Here is a 21,835-nt window from a genome sequence, read left to right as displayed (position 1 = left end):
TCACCATGTTGTGCTGAGATGAATATGATGTGAAAGTTGTGCTGACACTAAACTGCAGACATCAGGCTGATATTATACTGATCCACACTGAGGATCTCCATGGTAAAGTCTGTTTTCTTCTTCTCTGGTTTAGTCCATTGACTGTAGCAGAACAATGTTCACATTTCAAACCTTCAAAGAAGAAGAAAAATCCTTCCCTGGATAATTCACTGTGAAACTCTCCAACTCTTCATTCCACCTTAAAGTCTGTCTGACACTGAAATCCAAAGCAAAATGTCCGTTTGCTTTACAGACAGCAGTCCAACACAAACATACACACATCATCCAAAACACAGTCCAACATCCAAATCTCCTCCACTGCCAGCATGAATGATGGGAAAGAGAAGGAGGAACACTCTGACATTCAGGGTTAGAATGAGTTTCATAAAGCAGACTGTGAAGATCAAAGCTGCATTAGAAAGCTTACATGAATGAATGAGTGGACAGAAGTGGACAGAGAACATCTGAAGCACTTCAAAGGCTTTAAATCAGCACATTTCTCTTTATTCTTTATTAACTCTGTTAGTTTCTCTCAGTTTTCTGTGGAATGAAGCTAACAGCAGGCTAATAAGATGCTGACCAATAAGTTTCTATTAAAGGTTGTAATTTGTATATTTAAAAAGTGCTTTGGCTCAGCAGGGATCAGCTTACAGTTTTTTATTTTATCACACTCCATTTTCCATTTTCTTTTCTTTTCTTTTTTTTTCCTTGTTAATGAAAAGGCAATAAATAAATCTTTATAAAAAAAAAACCACATTGGATGGATCCCTCCATAACTGTTGGAACAACAAAAGTGATGGTTTGGTGTGATATATGGGGTACAATGATGTGGGTCCATTCTTCATCAATGGAAACGTCAAGACCACTGGATATTTGAAATTGCTACATGATGATGTGTTTCCCTCTTTATGCACTGAAGCTGGCACGTTCCCGAGTTTTTCCAGCACCATATGGGTCGCAGGTCGAGCATTCCTAGATGAACAGTTTCCTGGAAAGTGGATTGGTCGTCGTGGGCCAGTTGAATGGCCCCTGTTATAGGTTCAGTTTGAGGTAGCGACAAAAACAACAATTGTCCGAAGGCTTTGGTCAAACAATGATTTTTAATGACACACGCCATGTGGGGAGATGAACACTGCACACATCCGCATCGATCTTCCCCCAAACCTACACAAGCAATTATTTTTATACTATCAGGGTATTATTTATGCCGCCCTCTCATGCGTCAAAGCAGATACATAATGCTGACGACTTTTGCACATTTAAAGAAGAACCTCTCTCCGTCTCGAGGCCAGGCGCCGACCCTCACTTATCTCCTGGAGCGACTGTCCCTTTGCAGCCCATAATTTCAGCTACAGGGATTTGCTAATTTATTTGAACTCTTAACTAAACATGAGTCTAACTACTGTTTGTTTGTGTGTGTGTCTCGACCTCCAGCGCACTCAGCCTCACCGCCTCTACGTTTACCAGACAGACTCTCTGTGATATGTGTAATAATCTTAACTAAAAACATGTTTAATCTATTGAATAATGCTTTACCGAAATGCCCCTATCTCAGCAAGTAAACAGATGTAACAATAAAAAGATATCATGATAACCTGGTATATGTGTTTTGTAAGCGTGTTCTTTCCATAGCTCAAAGTCCCTTACACCATGGATTGTCTGATCATAGCGCAAACAAAATTCACGACCTTCAACTACCTGACTGAGCTTCAACTCTTTAGATAAATACAAAATACAAAGCACGTGAAAATGATTCGACTGAACCTGAAAAGAAAAGTTAGTATGTGATTATGATACACCTGTAATACAATTATAGCATAATGCCAACAGCTTCATAAATGCTTTGATGAAATAATGATTAATGCATGTTGATGATGATAATTATGAATAGTAACAGTAAAATAATTCTTTAATCCACACCCGCAAGGTCTCCCAATCTGACCCCCTTAGATTTTTATCTTTGGGGTTGTCTGAAGCAATTGCTATGTGTGAAGATATGAGATGTGCAGAACCTGAACTAACGGATACTGATGCCTGTGCTTTTCTCCTGCGGTGTTGCTATCAGTGTGTGAAGAGTGGGTTAGAAGGGTGTTCATGACAAACCAACACAATGGGGCACACTGAACATTTTATAAGTGGTCAGAAACAGTGTTGGGAATTTACTTTAAATAGTAACTTTGTTACATTACTAGTACTTCTCTCAAAAGTAACTCAGTTACTTCAAGTACTCGTTACTTTCAAAGTACTGTTACTAGGGAAAGTAACTTTGGTTTTCACTCAGAATTCTCTTGTTAGTGTTGCTTCCATAACTGGATAGATTGCCAGTCTTCTAGCTTGCTTACTTGCCACAGTGCACTGTGCCACCTACCAATAGACAGGAAAAAATAATGTGCATATTTCCACGAGAGAAATCCCACGCCTGGCCGTCCTTGATGCTGCCCTGACTGTAGCCTACGTCACAGCGTCATGTGCGCCTTTTACATCCAACACAAAAACTGCAGTCTGGTGCTTTCGATTGTACTCAGAACTCGGAATTCTGCCTTCTGAATAGAAAGATGTTGGTAACACCAGACTGCAGATGAGCTGCATACAGGGCTGGACTGGGACAGAAATTGGCCCGGACTTTTGACTAGAGACCGGCCCCCCATTATAGGAAAAATTATAAGCCTTTGAATGAAAACAAACGCTGTTGTGACAGTGATGTACACTGTTTTTGATGGTATATATGCATCAATTTTGCTAGATCCGCCCCTGCACAGTTACCAGCTGTCAGCTACCTAAAAAAGGATCCTGGTGTATTTTGTCTATCAGAAACAGTTCATAACTTCCTTCAACTCTTCATTCACCTAAAAGGTCTTCTCCTGTCTCACTCTTGTTCAGCTCTGCTGAATTTCATGTAAGGACATCTCATGGTTTCACTTCATGTTTCCCTCACCACCTATCCAAACTGACCCCTGACCAGCAGCTTTTACAGCTGTGGCTCCAGCAAACATCAGCTGACACTAGAAATTATTATTAATAAATGCTACAACACAGCTCATCAAGCTTAAACGTGCTGCTGTTGTTTAGCGCGACATCCGCTGGTTTCCTCTTCGGCACAAAGTGGGCGTAAACAAACAAGAGGCCGATCAGCTGATCATTGATCGTTTTCATGATTGAAAGGAAACGGGAGAGGGAGGGGGGAGAATGAGGGAGAAGAGGCAGCTGTGCAGCAAAGACACAGAATAACTCCAGCTTTGTGTCTTTTCCATTGTAGCTGAATTCGGGACAAACTGTTCCTTTTTCACCTCAATAAGAAACGCGTAATATTTTCTTGAATACCAGACGGGACGTTTGGCAACTCTAATAACTTATGAAAAAATAAAGTTCAACATCATTAACTTCATAGCACCCACCCAGCTGTTATAGAAACTCCGTCATGCTAGCTAGCACGCATACGGAAAAGTCAGCATAACAAAAATATATTCAACATTTGGACACCACGCGCCAGCTGCTAGGCCCAAGGCTGAGCCCACCAAAACAACTCCCTGATAACGACCTGTGTGATGACTATTCTTCCCATCCCATGAAGGCCACCTGGGTTGGCTGGCAGACTGTTTACTTAGCTGATAGATGCGAAGGAAACTGTCTCCGCTGTGAACTCTGGACACGCACAACATACTCACTTACACTGAAGTACGGCACTCACTCATCCCCTCCCTTTCCAACGCTTCGATGCTTGTTTCCGGCGAGGAACACGGCGGGTCTGTGTGCCGCGTGGAATGATAGCGCTGTGCAGGGTGGCTGCTGTGTTTCTTCGGATTACTCCTCACCCCCCACCCACCCCTGTGGCTTGTCATGTCTTCACAATGTTGGTGCTGTGGAATTTATGTGCCTTTTTTTGTGCAAAGAGTTTTTTTGTTTCCTGTTCTCATGCTGTCCTACCATGGAAGCACAGCATGAGTAGGGGTCTCTTTTTTTCCTCTCGTACTTTCCCCACTGTAGTGTACATTTCAATGTTTCTCTGATTCTACCCTACTCCGACCTGTACCCATGTAATGTTTGTGCTATATGTGTTTGGTCGGGGGGGGTCCCATTTCACTGCAGGGCAACCTGCAGTGACGAATAAAGCTTTGTTGATTGATTGATAAACCCCCACTAAACTTGGTTTATATCTGACCCAGAAGAGACTGCAGTCATAACTTCTTACCTGAGTTCATTCACACTTGGCCCGGTGGCTGCCTCGGGTCTCTTTTCCTTCTGCGTCCCCTTTCTCCAGCCGAGAACGTGTTGCTTTCTCTCATCCACCCGTGGCCTCCACCACTTGCTAATGTTACTGAATCTGTGGAAGCTACACGATAGCCACCACCGAAGTAACGAGTACGACCCTATCTAAATCCCAGTAAACGACTAACGCGTTCCTGATTTTGGCCTAATAACTAGTTACCGTGCTCGTTACCACACTATAACGTAGTTACTTAACGCATTACTTAATAACGCGTTAGTCCCAACACTGGTCAGAAACTTGTTAAATAACTCATGAAAGATACAGTTACGTTGAAACCAAGCACACCATTGTTTTTCTTCACTTGAGTCTCTTAATTGTGACATTTTCTGCGTCCACATTTTGGCAAATCCAACATGAACAGTTTCACGAAGCTTAGCAAGCAGTTTGCTAAATGTTGCAGGGAGATAGGTGGTCTCGTAGGGTTCTTTGCATTGAAATCTTCTGCAATGACTCGGTTACTGCATTCCAAGCATACACACACAATTTCGATCCGCTCCTCACATATGTAACTCTTCGACCTGTCAATGGCTGTAAACAAGAGGAACTTGTAAATAACTCATGAAAGAATAAAGTTACATTGACTAAGCACACCATTGTTTTTCTGTGGCAATAAGTTTTGTATCACATGGCCTCTTCCTATTGAAAAAACAAAAGTTGTTCCACAGACGGCCGACTTCTAAATGGCCACCATGGTCACACCCATCTTGAGGAGTGTACCCCCTCACATACTAATGTGTCACAACACACGACTTTAATATCACCAACCATTCCCATTTATTACGGTGTATCCATATAATGGCCCACCCTGTAGTACAATGCACTGTTTCAAGACAGCCTCAAAACACCATTTCCTATATCAGCAGTGCTACTGGGAATTGTTGTACAGTGGTTCCTCACTATATAGGCGGTTCACCTTTTCGCGGACTCGCTGTTTCGCTGATTCTTTTTTTTTTTACACGCACATTGTGCTGTGCCGTTCTGATTGCTGTAGACCATTGTCAATCAATCTAGTGCCGTGTCTCCTGTACAGCAACGGTACCCAACACCCAGGCCGGTCCTTGGTCGTTTGGTACCGAGTCGCGAGAGTTGGGCTCGGGTGTGAAATGTTTGGTTTTCAGGGTTTTTATCATTAAGGCGGTTTCCCTGGGTCTTTTCCCGTTGTTAGTTGTATGTCTTATTTGAAGAACTATTTACCATTACATAGCGACCAGAGAGCATCAGAAACCAGAGGATGTTACTCTAATGTTGTTGGCGCATTTAGAATGTAACACCAGCGATCCAAAAGGGACCCACTTATATATTCTTTTAGTAGAGTCTGGGACATCATATTGATAAACATCACCACTTATATTATGCACTATTATTTTTGTTCAGGAGGGCAAAAAGTTATAAAACTTCTTAGCTTGTTCGTTGCAAAAAAATGACCACCTTTTTTTTGTATGTTCGCCAAATGCTGTAAAATGTATATTTATTAAAACATTTATCTACTTTTACCGAGTTTTCACCAGTCCGTTTCATCAAAACCAAATTTATCTACATTCTTTTTTTTCTCTTTAAATGCCAGTAGGCTATATATTACCAGTAATTGGGGCGACCGTGGCTCAGGGGGTTGGAAGCGCATCTGTAACGGAAGGTCGCTCGTTTGTTCCCCGGCCCTCTGTCCTGGTCGTTGTGTCCTTGGGCAAGACACTTTACCCTACCGCCTACTGGTGCTGGCCAGAGGCGGCCACTGGCGCGATTCTGGCAGGCCTCGCTTTTGTCAGTCTGCCCCGGGCAGCTGTTTTGGCTACAACTGTAGCTTGCCTCCCCCAGTGTGTGAATGGCGAGGGAGTGCAGAATAGTGGGCATTGTAAGTGCTTTGGTTGCCTTGAAAAGCGCCTTATAATCCAATTCCATTATATTACATTTCAGATAAAAAGTGATAAAGTCTATGGTTAAATGTTCCTCGTTTTGTTTTGTTTTTTTTTCATCTGAGCATCGGGGGACAAGGCTGTCTTGCAATTGTTGAGGTCACTCGTGTGGGCCTTTTCCCTTCCAGGATCACTCTTCAATTGTAGTTTGAGTGGACTCTTAGTACTGTGACAGTGGTTTCATGGGACAAAGGCATTGTATTCCAAGATCTGGGAGATTGTATGGATAAGTAGTAATGCCCTTCTGCCATCTCTTCCAGAAAAAAAATTAGCTGGGAAAGACTTTAGGTTTACTACACAGCAGCAGCAATTTCTTGCACCTGCACTAAACTCCCAGGACACATTTACTAACAGTGTTTGTTGCTGTATGTGCTGCAGCTTGGAATTTTATTTGGTGTTAATCTTTTGGCTTGGGTTTCTTGTTATGAAATCCTGAAGAGTAAAAGTGTTTTTAGCATGTGCTTAAAAGCTCAAGTTTGACTGGGAAACTCAAAGCTCAATAGTGTGTCAACAGAAATTTCACTGCAGCCTGTGTAATATTTTGATGTGTCATTACTTTATTTCCAGTTACTCTGCAATACATATTTGTGTTGTAATGTCATGTCTCAAACACACACACTTATTAGATCCTTAGATCAACCCTGCGTCATTCTTTTGGTCCACTGCAGTGTAGTTTGCAGTCAAAAAAGTGACGTGTCTGCCAATGACCAGGATAGAGCCATAACAATATTTTATTGATTACAGGGTAATACATTAATGTTAATAGCAACTGTAAGCTTTTACTTTGAAGTTACAAAGTCTTAACAATGCTGTTACATTTACACTTAATTTTTTTGCCCTATAAGTATGGAAAACAAGTGAATAACATTTTATAAAAAGTTTATTGGAATTCTGTACACTGAAAAAAAAACCCCAACTAACACAAAAAAACACAAACAAACAAGCCAGTGCCTTCATCTGTCCATTAAATTTCAAAACATCACCTTGACCCGTAGCCCCTGCTTGTCAGCACATGCTTTTAAAAAGGCTCCATGTCCTCTGCCCAATACCTGAAAAACACTACGGGTGAAGTCCCTCTCACAAAAACAACACTGCAGTGACCAGGCCAGGCAAACCTCCATTGACTGTTGAATACCTCCTCATCATGTGAGCCTTGAAGGTTTTTTTTTAAGAAGACTAAGATCTACAGTGAGGACATTTTCATTTCATGGACTTTCTAAAGCTCGCAGTTTCATTTAGCACAGAGGGTAGAGCCATGGAAACATTCACCCCCCCCCCCCCCCTCCCTCCCCCCCAGATGGCGCCGAGTATGGCAGCCTCGTCTCGGGAGCTCCCCCAAGCAACGGCTTTTCTTCTGTGTTTAATTTACTTTTCCTTTATTTTTCACGAGCAGGACACTTGTCTCCCTTGGGTACGTACCGACAAACCTTCTGTGACATAAAGAGATGTGTCTTTTTATAAACTTTTCCGGAGTTCAAGTTTTGCAACACGGACGCTCCGTTTGCTAAGACCCCCCATTCAATGCTACTCGGAGACGCCTTTGTTCTCTGGCCCTGAGGCACGCAAACGCCGACGGAGAAGTGAGAAGTCTGGCGTTCTGGTTTCGACTGAGTACAGGCGCACCTACAGACCCACGTTCCACATTTTATTATGGCTAACTATCAAGTCTCTGGAGTAACAAGCTGTGGCTGAGCTTCGGGCCGAAGCTCATTCCAGCGAGAGATGCGGGACTGCCTTGCGTGATCTGCCTCACAAAACCTGGCTATCGGACCAAAGTAGCCCGTGACTCCGCCAATACAACTGCCGGGGTTCTCTGTGCACCGCGCTGAACAGGTCACAGGATCTTACTGGGAAAACAGAAGGCGGTGGGTGTGTGTTTCTATGAGATCAACAACAGCATGGTGTGATTATGCGAACGTGCACCCGGTCAAATCCTTTTGCTCACCGGACTGGAGTACCTGTGGATTAAGTTGCGGTCGCATTTTTGTCTGGCTACCGAGGGAATTGACAGCAGTGCATTATTCACGGCTGTTTACCATTCCCCCACAAGCGCACACTGACCGTGCACTCGGGAACTGTACAGCCGCGATCAGCAGCGAGGGAAAAGCCGCACACCCAGAGGCAGCGTTTTCTCACAGCCGGGGCACTTTAATCAGAGGGAAACCTGAAGAACGTCTCACCAAAACTCGCTCAAGCATATCCTTAAATTTAACACACAAGGAGGATCGGCTATATCGACCACTGTTACAACCTCTTTCCGGGATGCGTACGAAAGCCCTCGCCCACGCTCCCCATTCGGCGGGGGAAAAAGGGGGCCATTCAGATCACTGTCTCCACCTGCCCTTGCCCGCCTACAGCAGAGAAAGCTGAAACAGGAAGCTCACAACCCGGAAGGGCGGTGGCACTGTTTGGAACGGAGCCAATCGAGTCTGCAGCTGCGGGACTTGGTTTTGATCACGGCGGACTGGGAGATTTTTCACGTGGCCAGGCCAGAGGACATTGCTGATCACAGACTCAGCTCTGGTGGATTTACCCTCAGGGAAAATGCGTGGAAAGATGTCAGTCCCATCCAGAACAGTCGAACATCCTTCCCAATCAAAACCCATGGATTAAACGGAGTGTTCCGCGGCACTGGCGGCACGAAACAAAACCTGCCTTTGCCTCCGGCGAACACAGCGGACACAAAACCCGCACATTACGCAACTCCGGAAGACGAATCAAAGCAGCCAAAGTGCGTCTATCAGGGCCAGGGGTGTGAGCAACAGTTTGACAACCCGGCGAGTATGTGCAGGGGACTAAACACGATCACAGACTTTAGAGGGGACAAACCCAGCACACCGCAGACACGGCCTCTCTGTGTGAGGATCTAAACGTATTCCACGCTAGATTCGACGCAGGCGAACACCATGAGACTGTGACAGTTGTGCGCACCGTGGCTGACGTCAAGTGCAGTACACTGTGTCTGAGGAGGATGTGCGGAGGTCTCAGAAGGGTGAACGCACGCAAAGCCCTCATTGGTCCGGACGGAGTCCCGGCCCGCCGTCCTAGGTCATGCGCGGATCACTGCTGGAGTGTTCGACGAGCATCCTTAGCCCAACCTTTCCGTCTCTCCTTGTCTGTAGTCCCCAGCCGCTTCAAATGGCCACCCTCGTCCCTGTTACCCAAATCCTCCACCATCTCCTCATTGAAACGACGGCGACCTGCTAGCCCTTACCCCATCGTAAGCAAATGCTTCGAGAAGCTCGGGTCAGGGATCGTCATCGCTCTGCACGACCCGACTCACTGGATCCTCTACCCAGTGTGCAACCGCCACAGACAGGTCCACTGATGATCGCCATAGCCCTGACATACACACTGCCTGTCACCCCTGGGAAGAAGAGACACGTATGGTGAGGATGCTGTTTGTAGATTCCAGCTCAGCATTACATAACCACGTTCCACTCGAAGCTGGACGGAAACTGCAGGATCATAGGACTGAGAAGCTCCTCTGCCCGCACTGGATCCTTAGCTTCCTGTTCGACCAGACGGCCAGGTGGTCAGACTGGGCAGCCTCACCTCATCCCCCATCACACTGAACACTGGTGCTCCACATGGTGGTGTTACTGACGCCCTCTTCTCCTGTACTCACTCTACACCTAGACTGCACATGCCACTAACCGCTCAACATCATCAAGTCTCGGACGACCCCCAAAAAACTTTTTATTCATGCAACACTACAGTTGGTGTGGCCCGTTCTTTCACCACGGTGATGAGACAGCTTACAGGGAGGAGGTCAGCGCACCGACCCACTGGTGTCAAGACAACCATCTCACCCTCAAGTCGTCACAGACAAAAGGAGTTGATAGTGGACTTCCGGAGGTGCCGAGAAGTAACCTACCCCACATCACCAATCAACGGCGCTGCGTGGGAGAGCAGTGAGGCAGCTTCCGGTTCCTTGGAGTACATCTGGCTTGAGGATCTTACGGGTCAGTACACCACAGGCAACAAAACAGTGAAGAGGCGCAGCCAGCGCCTCTTCTTCTCAGGAGACTGAAAAAGATTCGGCATAGGCCCCCGCATCCGCAGACCATTCTATACTGTCCATTGAGAGCATCCTCACTGGGATGACATCACACATCCCCTGTAGGCAACAGGCACGCCTAAACTGCAAAGCTCGCCACGCGTTAGGCGTGTGCTCGAACGGATAATTGGAGGTGAGCTTCCCTCCCTCAAAGACATCTACAGGAAGGCTTGCTGCTGAGAAATGCCGGGAGATCATCAAGGACTCCAGTGCACCCCACCCGATAAACTGTTCAGACTGCTTCCACAGGACAGGATGGTTCTTGCAGGCATCCGGTCCGTACCAGAGACTGAGAGACCAGCTTCTTCCACCAGGCCACAGACTGCTGAACACGTCAAGATAACACCTCAGCTCACTGACTGGAACCGTCACATTATGCACTCCAGCACTGTATATAAATGCCACTTTTTTTGCACATATTTCCAAACCTGTATTATTTTATATTTATTATTATTATTATGTATTCTATATTTCTATTATTATTGTTTTGGGTTTGTTTTTACACGTTTAATTTGTAAAAATGTGTATAACACACACACACACACACAACAACACACACACACACACGAAATATTTATATACACATTCCAGAAATGCATACATCTTATATATTGTAATATATATTCTTCGTTTCAGGTCGGCATTCTTGTATTTTTGCTCGTTTTGGTGTTGTGTTTGCACATCTCTGTTGTTGGGGGTCGCACACAAGTGAATTTTCACTCGCATGTCCCGGGCCCCCCCCCCCCCCTGTTTGTGGGGGGGGGGGGGCCCAAAGTGTGCCCTGCACATGTGATGTGACAATAAAAGTGATTTGATTGATTTGATTGGATTTGATGATGTTGCTTACACCGAAGATCAGAATGTTGCGCAGATGCCTGTAGACGACATCGAAGAGGGGAGATGGGCTCCACAGAGAGTTGCAAGTGGGGAGCAGTCCTGAATGCTGACATGACAAGAATTGCCTTGGCAATATCCCCAGCTGTATGAATGTCATGTCACAGACAGGGCAGTGAAAGTGCGACCGGCATATCATGTTGGTTGTTAAGAGATGAAAAGAACAAACGAAAAAACAACAACATGTAATTTAATGTAGTTGTATAGAATGCATCCTGTTAATCTAAAAATCATCATTTGTAATAATATTAACAGAACATATCAAGCCATGCCTCAATAATGATAAGCAAAGGGTTGGAATCACACAGCTGTCAAGAAATGTGGGAACAGGAAAAAAATTTAATGCAAACACACTGATTCGAATGCACTGACGTGTGTACACAATGTGAAAGCACTGTTAAGTCAACAAAGACGCTGGCAGTGCATTATTAGGTAACTTTAACTTGAGGCATATTTAAATACCAACCGAGGGCGGCGATGTGTTCCCGGGCCCCCCGCCCCCCCCCCGCCCCACCCCCCCGGCTGCAGGGGAGGGATGTGCAGTGGGCTCAACGGGGCGTTGCTGAGATGCAGGTTGGAACAGCTGAGGGATATTTCGACTAACGATGGTCCTCCTCCCTTTTTAGTGAGATGGAGAGGAGCGGGGAGGAGGGAAAACACTGGGACGACAGCTCCTCGAGACTGTGTTCTGTCATCAACGCAGGGAAAACTATAAATAAAGTGAATCCTGGTGATAAAACGCCGTGTGGTCGTGCCGTTACCTGTGTCTGCAGTACATTCCACACCAACATTACCATTGGAAGCAAAGCTAATTTTGAATGTGTCCATTTCTATGCTGCTCAATCTTGCCCTGACAGTAGGGCTGAAAAGTGGGGGCCAGTAGGGCAGGACAACAGCCACAACGTTGTGATTCCCGCAATTCTGGCTTGGAGGCAGAACTCCAAACTTGGATGTTGCATCTAAAACAGAGAGAAAAACAGATAGACACCATAACACTATTAAGTTCAGGTTTTCAGCGAAAATAATACGTTACAGTTAGCATGTAAAGAGATTTGGGAGAAAATTCGTTACAAATAACATAATTATACAAGACACTTATTGTGACCATACTATCTATGACATATAAAAGACATTGAACAAGGCTAACTAAAATGCTGGGGAATAAAAAACGAACAGAATGAATAGAGGATATGTATGGATTTAAAATATAAAATCTCCTTGTGGAAACTTTACAATGTTGATGCAGGTAGACGGAAAAAAAAACATAGAAACCCATGTTGTTTTTCATTTAAAAAATAACCAGTTTTTCTGCCCCCCCCAATATGCAGTAAATGGAACATGTGCATTGATTTAAAGACTCGTGAAAAGTAAAGAAGTACTTTGTCATAACAGCAAATACTTTGAAACTGGCCCCCACCACTAACTGCTAACCAGAGGTGTCAAACGTACCCGTTCTTATTAAGTGTTAGGATACTCGGGATTAGGACAGTTGCTGTAATGCTACAAAAGTGCCAACCGTAATCTGTGTATGCAAAGTAGATGATTCCCTATTATTAAATAATATTAACGGCAAATTTATCACATGAGAAAGACTCTGTCCCAAACATTTCCGATTCACTTGCAAAGTTTTCCAAACAGTCGCCGAATGATCGAGCAGGAAAAATATTTCCGCCACTGTGGGTCCCGTGGGTTTCCACTTACTGTGGAGGTCGCCATATGGAGCTCCCCAGTGCATGCAGCCGAGCACACCCTTCTCCTTCGATTACAGTTATGTTCCTTACAAAGAGGTGGAGGTGGTGGGGCCACAGCCCATCATCACTGAGTCCAGGACACTTAACCTTTGTTTCCATATGCTGGGAACTTCCTGTTGTTCCAAGGAGGACTGGAAAATGTGTGAAAATCTCCCAGTCGTTCCCTACAGCACACTCGAATCATTTCCCCCCAAAGATCAGGACCAGGGCAATTTGCAGAAAGAAATGTAAGTAGAATACATTGAATCTAAAGTGAGGAAACATGAGCCTTTTTCATAATAGTCCCAGCGTATTGTTCAGTTCAAGCTATTTGCTTCCTCCCCCTTCAGTCCCAGTTAGAGTCTTTGGTCCAGACTGGAACAACTGTGTGCCCGTTTGAGTCTCTTCAGTCCTGTGACCTGACAGACCCAGAGGGGCCATCACATCACATTAGAAGCTCCCCTAATGGAGCCACCACACATGTCCAATACTTAGTCTGTCTTGTTGGACAAACTGGAAGAAATGATTCAAGGACTTACGTCCAGAACGAATCAAATCTCCAAAATCCAAACTGGCTGCATCAGGCATATGTCGAAACTCTGCCACAGTTTCCTGTTTGAAGCTGCTTCCTGTTGGCTTCAGCTGTTTTGAGTTTCCATTTTCTAAACTTCTACATTCTGAACCTTCTTTCAGCTCTGAACAGATGATGACCAACCTGAATGATTTCAAGCTCACACTTGTCTAATACAACTATGAAAGTACCGCAGTGTAATCCATTTATTTCAACAAAGTAACTGTATTCTGAATACCACCTTTTTAAACGGTAACTGTAACGGAATACAGTTACTCATATTTTGTATTTTAAATATGTAACGGCGGTACATGTATTCCGTTACTCCCCAACACTGCCTACAGCCTCAGTTAAAACTAACAACATCATATCTAGACCATTCTATCTAGGTAGAGGTACACGTCAAGGCTGTCCCCTCTCGCCTCTTCTCTTTGTCCTAGCAATAGAACCATTGGCTATTGCGATAAGGAACAACCAAAATATCTTTGGCATTAGAACAAATAATATTGAGTCCAAAATTGGATTATTCGCGGATGACATTATCTTAATGCTGTCTAAATTAAAGAGCTCAATTCCCCAGCTACTTAAAACAATTAATTTCTTTGGCAATATCTCCGATTATAAAATTAATGAATCCAAATCGGCCATCCTCTTCTTTAATCACTCTGAAAGAACTAAACCACCTATTCAAACAACGTTTCAAATTGCCAGAGACAGCCTTACATATCTAGGTATAAAAATCACTCCAAAAATTAACGACTTGGTACATGCAAATTACTCTCCTACTATCAACTCGGTTGTTGACTTAATCAATAGATGGTCTACGCTGCCAATCTCGCTGATCGGACGTGTAAATATTCTCAAAATGAACATCCTTCCAAAATTTCTATATCTCTTCCAAGTCATTCCTCTCAGTCCTCCAGATGACTTCTTCACAAAGGCAAAAACAATATTCACTAAATTCATTTGGAATAACAGACTAGCCAGACTACGTTTTTCGCTACTATATCTTCCGTATGACAAGGGAGGTCTTTGTGTTCCAAACCTCAAATAGTACTACTGGGCTGCCCAGCTCTCTGCGGCCTCATGCTGGTTCTCAACAACAACCTTACCCTGGGTATACTTAGAAAGGACAAGTACTACCCCCTTACCACTCAGCACTTACTTGTACTCTGCAAAATATAAAGATCTGATGAAAGATACATCAAACTCTTTGTTAAAAATACCATTCGTGTGTGGTTCGACGCACTCAAGTTTAAAAACGAAACGCCAGCACTATCCCAATTCTCACCCATCTGGGGCAATAGGACCTTTAGACCCGGTTGGAAAGATTTGGGCTTTAAAATGTGGGCCGACAGAGGCCTGTACAAACTTGCAGACCTATTTGACAAGGACACCTTACTATGCTTCAATGACTTGACACAGAAATTTGGTATTCCCACCAAACATTTCTTTAAATTTCTTCAAATCAGAAGCTTCATTTTAAAAACCCAAAAATCCCTAACATTGCCCACTCTAAACTCATTAGAGGACATAGCAATAAATCACCAGCTGAAGAAGGGTTTAATATCTCGTTTCTACAATAACCTCAGAGATGGCTCTCAAACATCCTCAGAAAAAGAAAGACTTGCATGGTGTCAAGACTTAGAGTGTAGAATAACTACAGAAGTATGGCAAAAAGCTTGCTTGAAAGCCCAAACACAATCTATAAACACTCAATTTAAACTAATCCAGTACAAATGATTAATGAGAACTTATATTACCCCGACATTATTAAACAAATTTGACCCCAAAACTCCGGATATATGTGTTAAATGTGGGGAAAAAGGCACACTGATACACTGCCTTTGGGAATGCTCAGAAATCCAAAAGTTTTGGAAAGAAGTTTTAGAAGTAATTGCACATATCACAAGCGTCAAATTGAATCTATGTCCTAAACTATACATCCTAGGTATTTTCCCCGTTGAAATTCAGCTGAGCAAAGTTAATCAAAAAACCACAATCTTCTGCCTGTTACAGGCGAAATACAGTATAGCCAAATCATGGAGATCCACTAGTAGACCACACTCGAGAACTTGGTTATCGACATTGTCAAAATCCCTTGCTCTGGAGAAACTTACGTCTATGATAAAGGGTAAACATGCTGCCTTTAACAAAATGTGGGGAAACTTTTTGTTATTTTTGGAAAGTGAGGAAATGATCGATAATGAACAGAAATGACTCTATTCATTTAATCTGTATGGGAGAAGTAGCGCTGCAGCTGTTAAAGAGAACCTGGGGACCCTGCGAATGCTGGGCGGCTAAATAGAAGGACAGGAGAAGGGATGTGAAATTAAATGGACTGGAAACTGAAGAGCATGCAGCTCATCATTGCAACCACTAATATGGAGGCCTCTCCAACTAACTTGACACCCTCGGACTAATCTTCAGCCCGCAGCCTTGGAACACTGCACTTAAACATAATGTCTCACTATGTTATACCTGTTTGCTTTTTTTTATTCTGGAGCACTATCTGTAAACTTTCGCTTTTTTTTTTTTTCCTCTTTATTTCGTTTGGGGGGTTATTTTGGTTTGCATAACAATATCCAAATGATTTTCATGGGAGAGTATATATAACTATATCTATGTGTTCTCCTAACATTATTCATTTACGATGTACATACATTACTATTATACACTCCATTTTCCATTTTCTTTTCTTTTCTTTTTTTTTCCTTGTTAATGAAAAGGCAATAAATAAATCTTTATAAAAAAAAAACCACATTGGATGGATCCCTCCATAACTGTTGGAACAACAAAAGTGATGGTTTGGTGTGATATATGGGGTACAATGATAGTGGGTCCATTCTTCATCAATGGAAACGTCAAGACCACTGGATATTTGAAATTGCTACATGATGATGTGTTTCCCTCTTTATGCACTGAAGCTGGCACGTTCCCCGAGTTTTTCCAGCACACATTATGGGTGCCAGGTCGAAGCATTCCTAGATGAACAGTTTCCTGGAAAGTGGATTGGTCGTCGTGGGCCAGTTGAATGGCCCCTGTTATAGGTTCAGATATTGAGGGTGAGCACAAAAACAACAATGGTCCAGAAGAGCTTTGGTCAAACAATGATTTTTAATGAACACACGCATGTGGGGAGATGAACACTGCACACATCAGCATCGATCTTCCCCCAAACCTACACAAGCAATTATTTTTATATCATCAGGGTATTATTTATGCCGCCCTCTCATGCGTCAAAGCAGATACAATAAATGCTGACGACTTTTGACACATTTAAGAAGAACCTTCTCTCCGTCTCGAGGCCAGGCGCCGACCCTCACTTATCTCCTGGAGCAGACTGTCCCTTATGCAGCCATAATTTTGCAGCTACAGGGATTTGCTAATTATTATTTGAACTCTTAACTAAACATGAGTCTAACTACTGTTTGTTTGTGTGTGTGTCTCGACCTCCAGCGCACTCAGCCTCACCGCCTCTAACGTTATACCAGACAGAAGCTCTCTGTGATATGTGTAATAATCTTAACTAAAAACATGTGTAATCTATTGAATAAATGCTTTACCGAAATGCCCCTACTCAAAGCAAGTAAACAGATGTAAACAAATAAAAAGATATTCATGAATAACCTGGTATATGTGTTTTGTAAGCGTGTTCTTTCCATAGCTCAAAGTCCCTTACACCATGGATTGTCTGATCATAGCGCCAAACAAAATTCACGACCTTCAACTACCTGACTGAGCTTCAACTCTTTAGATAAATACAAAATACAAAGCACGTAGAAAATGATTACGACTGAACCTGAAAAGAAAAGGTTAGTATGTGATTATGATAACACCTGTAATACAAATTATAGCATAATGCCAACAGCTTCAATAAATGCTTTTGATGAAATAATGATTAATGCAATGATTGATGATGATAATTATGAATAGTAACAGTAAAATAATTTCTTTAATTCCACACCCGCAAGGTCTCCCAATCTGACCCCCTTAGATTTTTATCTTTGGGGTTGTCTGAAGGCAATTGTCTATGGTGTGAAGATATGAGATGTGCAGAACCTGAAACTACGGATACTGGATGCCTGTGCTTTTCTCCTGCGGTGTTGCTATCAGTGTGTGAAGAGTGGGTTAGAAGGGGGTTGCATTGACAAACCAACACAATGGGCAGCACACTGAACACATTTTATAAGTGGTCAGAAACAGTGTTGGGTAAGTTACTTTAAAATAGTAACTTTGTTACATTACTAGTTACTTCTCTCAAAAGTAACTCAGTTACTTCAAGTTACTCGTTACTTTCAAAGTAACTAGTTACTAGGGAAAGTAACTTTGGTTTTACTCAGAATTCTCTTGTTAATGTGTTGCTTCCATAACTGGATAGATTGCCAGTCTTCTAGCTTGCTTACTTGCCACAAGTGCACTGTGCCACCTACCAATAGACAGGAAAAGATAATGTGCATATTTCCACGAGAGAAATCCCACGCCTGGACCGTCATTGACTGCTGCCATGACTGTAGCCTACGTCACAGCGTCATGTGCGCCTTTTACATCCAACACAAAAACTGCAGTCATGGTGCTTTCGATTGTACTCAGAACTCGGAAATTCTGCCTTCTGAATAGAAAGATGTTGGTAACACCAGACTGCAGATGAGCTGCATACAGGGCTGGACTGGGACAGAAAATTGGCCCGGACATTTTGACTAGAGACCGGCCCACCATTATAGGAAAAATTATAAAGCCTTTGAATGAAAACAAACGCTGTTGTGACAGTGATGTACACTGTTTTGATGGTATATATGCATCAATTTTGCTAGATCCGCCCCTGCACAGTTACCAGCTGTCAGCTACCTAAAAAAGGATCCTGGTGTTATTTGTCTATCAGAAACAGTTCATAACTTCCCTTCAACTCATTCATGTCACCTAAAAGGTAAACCTGTTTCTTCATCACCTGTTCAGCTCTGATGATTCAGTAAGGACATCTCATGGTTTCATCTTCATGTTTCCCTCTCACCACATATCCAAACTGACACCATGACCAGCAGCTTTACAGCTGTGGCTCCAGCAAACATCAGCTGACACTAGAAATTAATATTAAATAAATGCTAACAACAGCTCATCAAGCTTAAACGTGCTGCTGTTGTTTAGCGCGACATCCGCTGGTTTCCTCTTTCGGCACAAAGTGGGCGATAAACAAACAAGAGAGCCGATCAGCTGATCATTGATCAGTTTTCATGATTGAAGTAGAAACGGGAGAGGGAGGGGGGAGAATGAGAGGAGAAGAGGCAGCTGTGCAGCAAAGACACAGAATAACTCCAGCTTTGTGTCTTTTCCATTGTAGCTGAATTACGGGACAAACTGTTCCTTTTCACCTCAATAAGAAACGCGTAATATTTTCTCTGAATACCAGACGGGACGGTTGGCAACTCTAATAACTTATGAAAAAATAAAGTTCAACATCATTAACTTCATAGCACCCACCCAGCTGTATAGAAACTCCGTCATGCTAGCTAGCACGCAGTACGGAAAAAGTCAGCATAACAAAAATATATTCAACATTTGGACACCACGGCGCCAGCTGCTAGGCCCAAGGCTGGAGCCCACCAAAACAACTCCCTGATAACGACTGTGTGATGACTATTCTTCCCATCCCATGAAGGCCACCTGGGTTGGCTGGCAGACTGTTTACTTAGCCTGATAGAGCGAAGGACACTGTCTCCGCTGAACTCTGGACACGCACACACATACACTTACACTGATAGGCACTCACTCATCCCCTCCCTTTCCAACGCCTTCGATGCTTGTTTCCGGCGAGGGAACACGGCGGGTCTGTGTGCCGCGCTGGAATGATAGCGCTGTGCAGGGTGGCTGCTGTGTTTCTTCGGATTACTCCTCACCCCCCACCCACCCCTGTGGCTTGTCATGTCTTCACAATGTTGTGCTGTGGACATTTATGTGCTTTTTTTTGTGCAAAGGAGTTTTTTTGTTTCCTGTTCTCATGCTGTCCTACCATGGAAGCACAGCATGAGTAGGGGTCTCTTTTTTTCCTCTCGTACTTTCCCCACTGTAGTGTACATTTCAATGTTTCTCTGATTCTACCAATCTCCGACCTGTATCCCCATGTAATGTTTGTGCTATATGTGTATGGTCGGGGGGGGTCCCATTTCACTGCAGGGCAACCTGCATGTGACGAATAAAGCTTTGATTGATTGATTGATAAACCCCACCTAAACTTGGTTTATATCTGACCCAGAGAGACTGCAGGTCATAACTTCTTACCTGAAGTTCAGTTCACACTTGGACCGGTGGCTGCCTCGGGTCTCTTTTCCTTCTGCGTCCCCTTTCTCCAGCCCGAGAACGTGTTGCTTTCTCTCATCCACCTGCTGGCCTCCACCACTTGCTAATGTTACTGAATCTGTGGAAGCTACACGATAGCCACCACATGAAGTAACGAGTAACGACCCTATCTAAATCCCAGTAACGACTAACGCGTTCCTGATTTTGGCATAATAACTAGTTACCGTGCTCGTTACCACAATAATAACGTAGTTACTGTAACGCATTACTTAATAACGCGTTAGTCCCAACACTGGTCAGAAACTTGTAAATAACTCATGAAAGAATACAGTTACGTTGAAACCAAGCACACCATTGTTTTTCTTCACTGATGTCTCTTAATTAGTGACAGTTTTCTTGCGTCCACATTTTGGCAAATCCAACACTGAACCAGTTTCACGAAGCTTAGCAAGCAGTTTGCTAACTGTAGCATGGGAGATAGGTGGTCTCGTAGGGTTTCTTGCATTGAAATCTTCTGCAATGACTCGGTTACTGCATTCACCAGATATCAACACAATTTCGATCCGCTCCTCACATGTTAACCTCTTCGACATGTCAATGGCTGTAAACAAAGAGAAACTTGTAAATAACTCATGAAAGAATAAAGTTACATTGAAACTAAGCACACCATTGTTTTTCTTGTGACAATAAGTTTATGTATCACATGGCCCTCTTCCTATTGAAAAAACAAAAGTTGTATCCAAGACGGCCGACTTCTAAATGGCCACCATGGTCACCACCCATCTTGAGGAGTGTACCCCCTCACATATACTAATGTGTCACAAACAGGACTTTAATATCACCAACCATTCCCATTTTATTACGGTGTATCCATATAAATGGCCCACCCTGTAGTACAATGCACTTGTTTCAAGACAGCCTCAAAACACCATTTCATATATCAGCAGTGCTACTGGAAATTGTTGTACAGTGGTCCCTCACTATAAGGCGGTTCACCTTTCGCGGACTCGCTGTTTCGCTGATTCTTTTTTTTTTTACAGCACATTGTGCTGTGCGTTCTGATTGCTGTAGACCATTGTCAATCAATCTAGTGCCGTGTCTCCTGTACAGCAACGGTACCCAACACCCAGGCCGGTCCTTGAGTCGTTTGGTACCGAGTCGCGAGAGTTGAGGCTCGGGTGTGAAATGTATGGTTTTCAGGGTTTTTATCATTAAGGCGGTTTCCCTGGGTCTTTTCCCGTGTTGTAGTTGTATGTCTTATTTTGAAAGAACTATTTACGCATTACCATAGCGACCAGAGAGCATCAAGAACCAGAGAGGATGTTACTCTTAATGTTGTTGGCGCATTTAGAATGTAACACCAGCGATAAACAAGGGACCACTATATTATTAATAGTAGAGTCTGGGACATCTAATTGATAAACATCACCACTTATTATTATGCACTATTATTTTTGTTCAAGGAGAGCAAAAAGTATAAAACTCTCTTAGCTTGTTCGTTGCAAAAAATGACCACCTTTTTTGTATGTTCGCAAAATGCTGTAAAATGTATATTTATTAAAACATTTATCTACTTTTACCGAGTTTTCACCAGTCCGTTTCATCAAAACCAAAATTTTATCTACATTCTTTTTTTTACTCTTTAAATGCCAGTTAGGCTATATATTACCAGTAATTGGGGCGACCGTGGCTCAGGGGGTTGGGAAGCGCATCTGTAACCGGAAGGTCGCCGGTTTGTTCCCCGGCCTCTCTGTCCTGGTCGTTGTGTCCTTGGGCAAGACACTTTACCCTACCGCCTACTGGTGATGGCCAGAGGGGCCGATGGCGCGATATGGCAGCCTCGCTTTTGTCAGTCTGCCCCAGGGCAGCTGTGGCTACAACTGTAGCTTGCCTCCACCAGTGTGTGAATGCGAGAGTGAATGAATAGTGGCATTGTAAAGTGCTTTGGGTGCCTTGAAAAGCGCTATATAAATCCAATCCATTATTATTAATTTTCAGATAAAAAGGTGATAAAGTCCTAATGGTTAAATGTTCCTCTGTTTTGTTTTGTTTTTTTCATCTGAGCATCGG

At 43.4% G+C, this 21,835-nt stretch overlaps 1 protein-coding gene across 2 annotated transcripts in view; it reads left to right on the top strand.

Annotated features, from left to right (window-relative positions):
• Positions 1-21,835, top strand: part of LOC120717703 (NACHT, LRR and PYD domains-containing protein 12-like) — a 39,108-nt gene that overhangs the window by 6,723 nt on the left and 10,550 nt on the right. The gene's annotated exons all lie outside the window — the stretch shown is intronic.

Source organism: Simochromis diagramma, unplaced genomic scaffold (genome assembly GCF_900408965.1).
Source record: "Simochromis diagramma unplaced genomic scaffold, fSimDia1.1 OVJJ01000569.1, whole genome shotgun sequence".
Lineage (NCBI taxonomy): Eukaryota > Metazoa > Chordata > Actinopteri > Cichliformes > Cichlidae > Simochromis > Simochromis diagramma.
The sequence above is the reverse complement of the archived record's forward strand: the minus strand, read 5'-3'. Positions and strand labels throughout refer to the sequence as shown.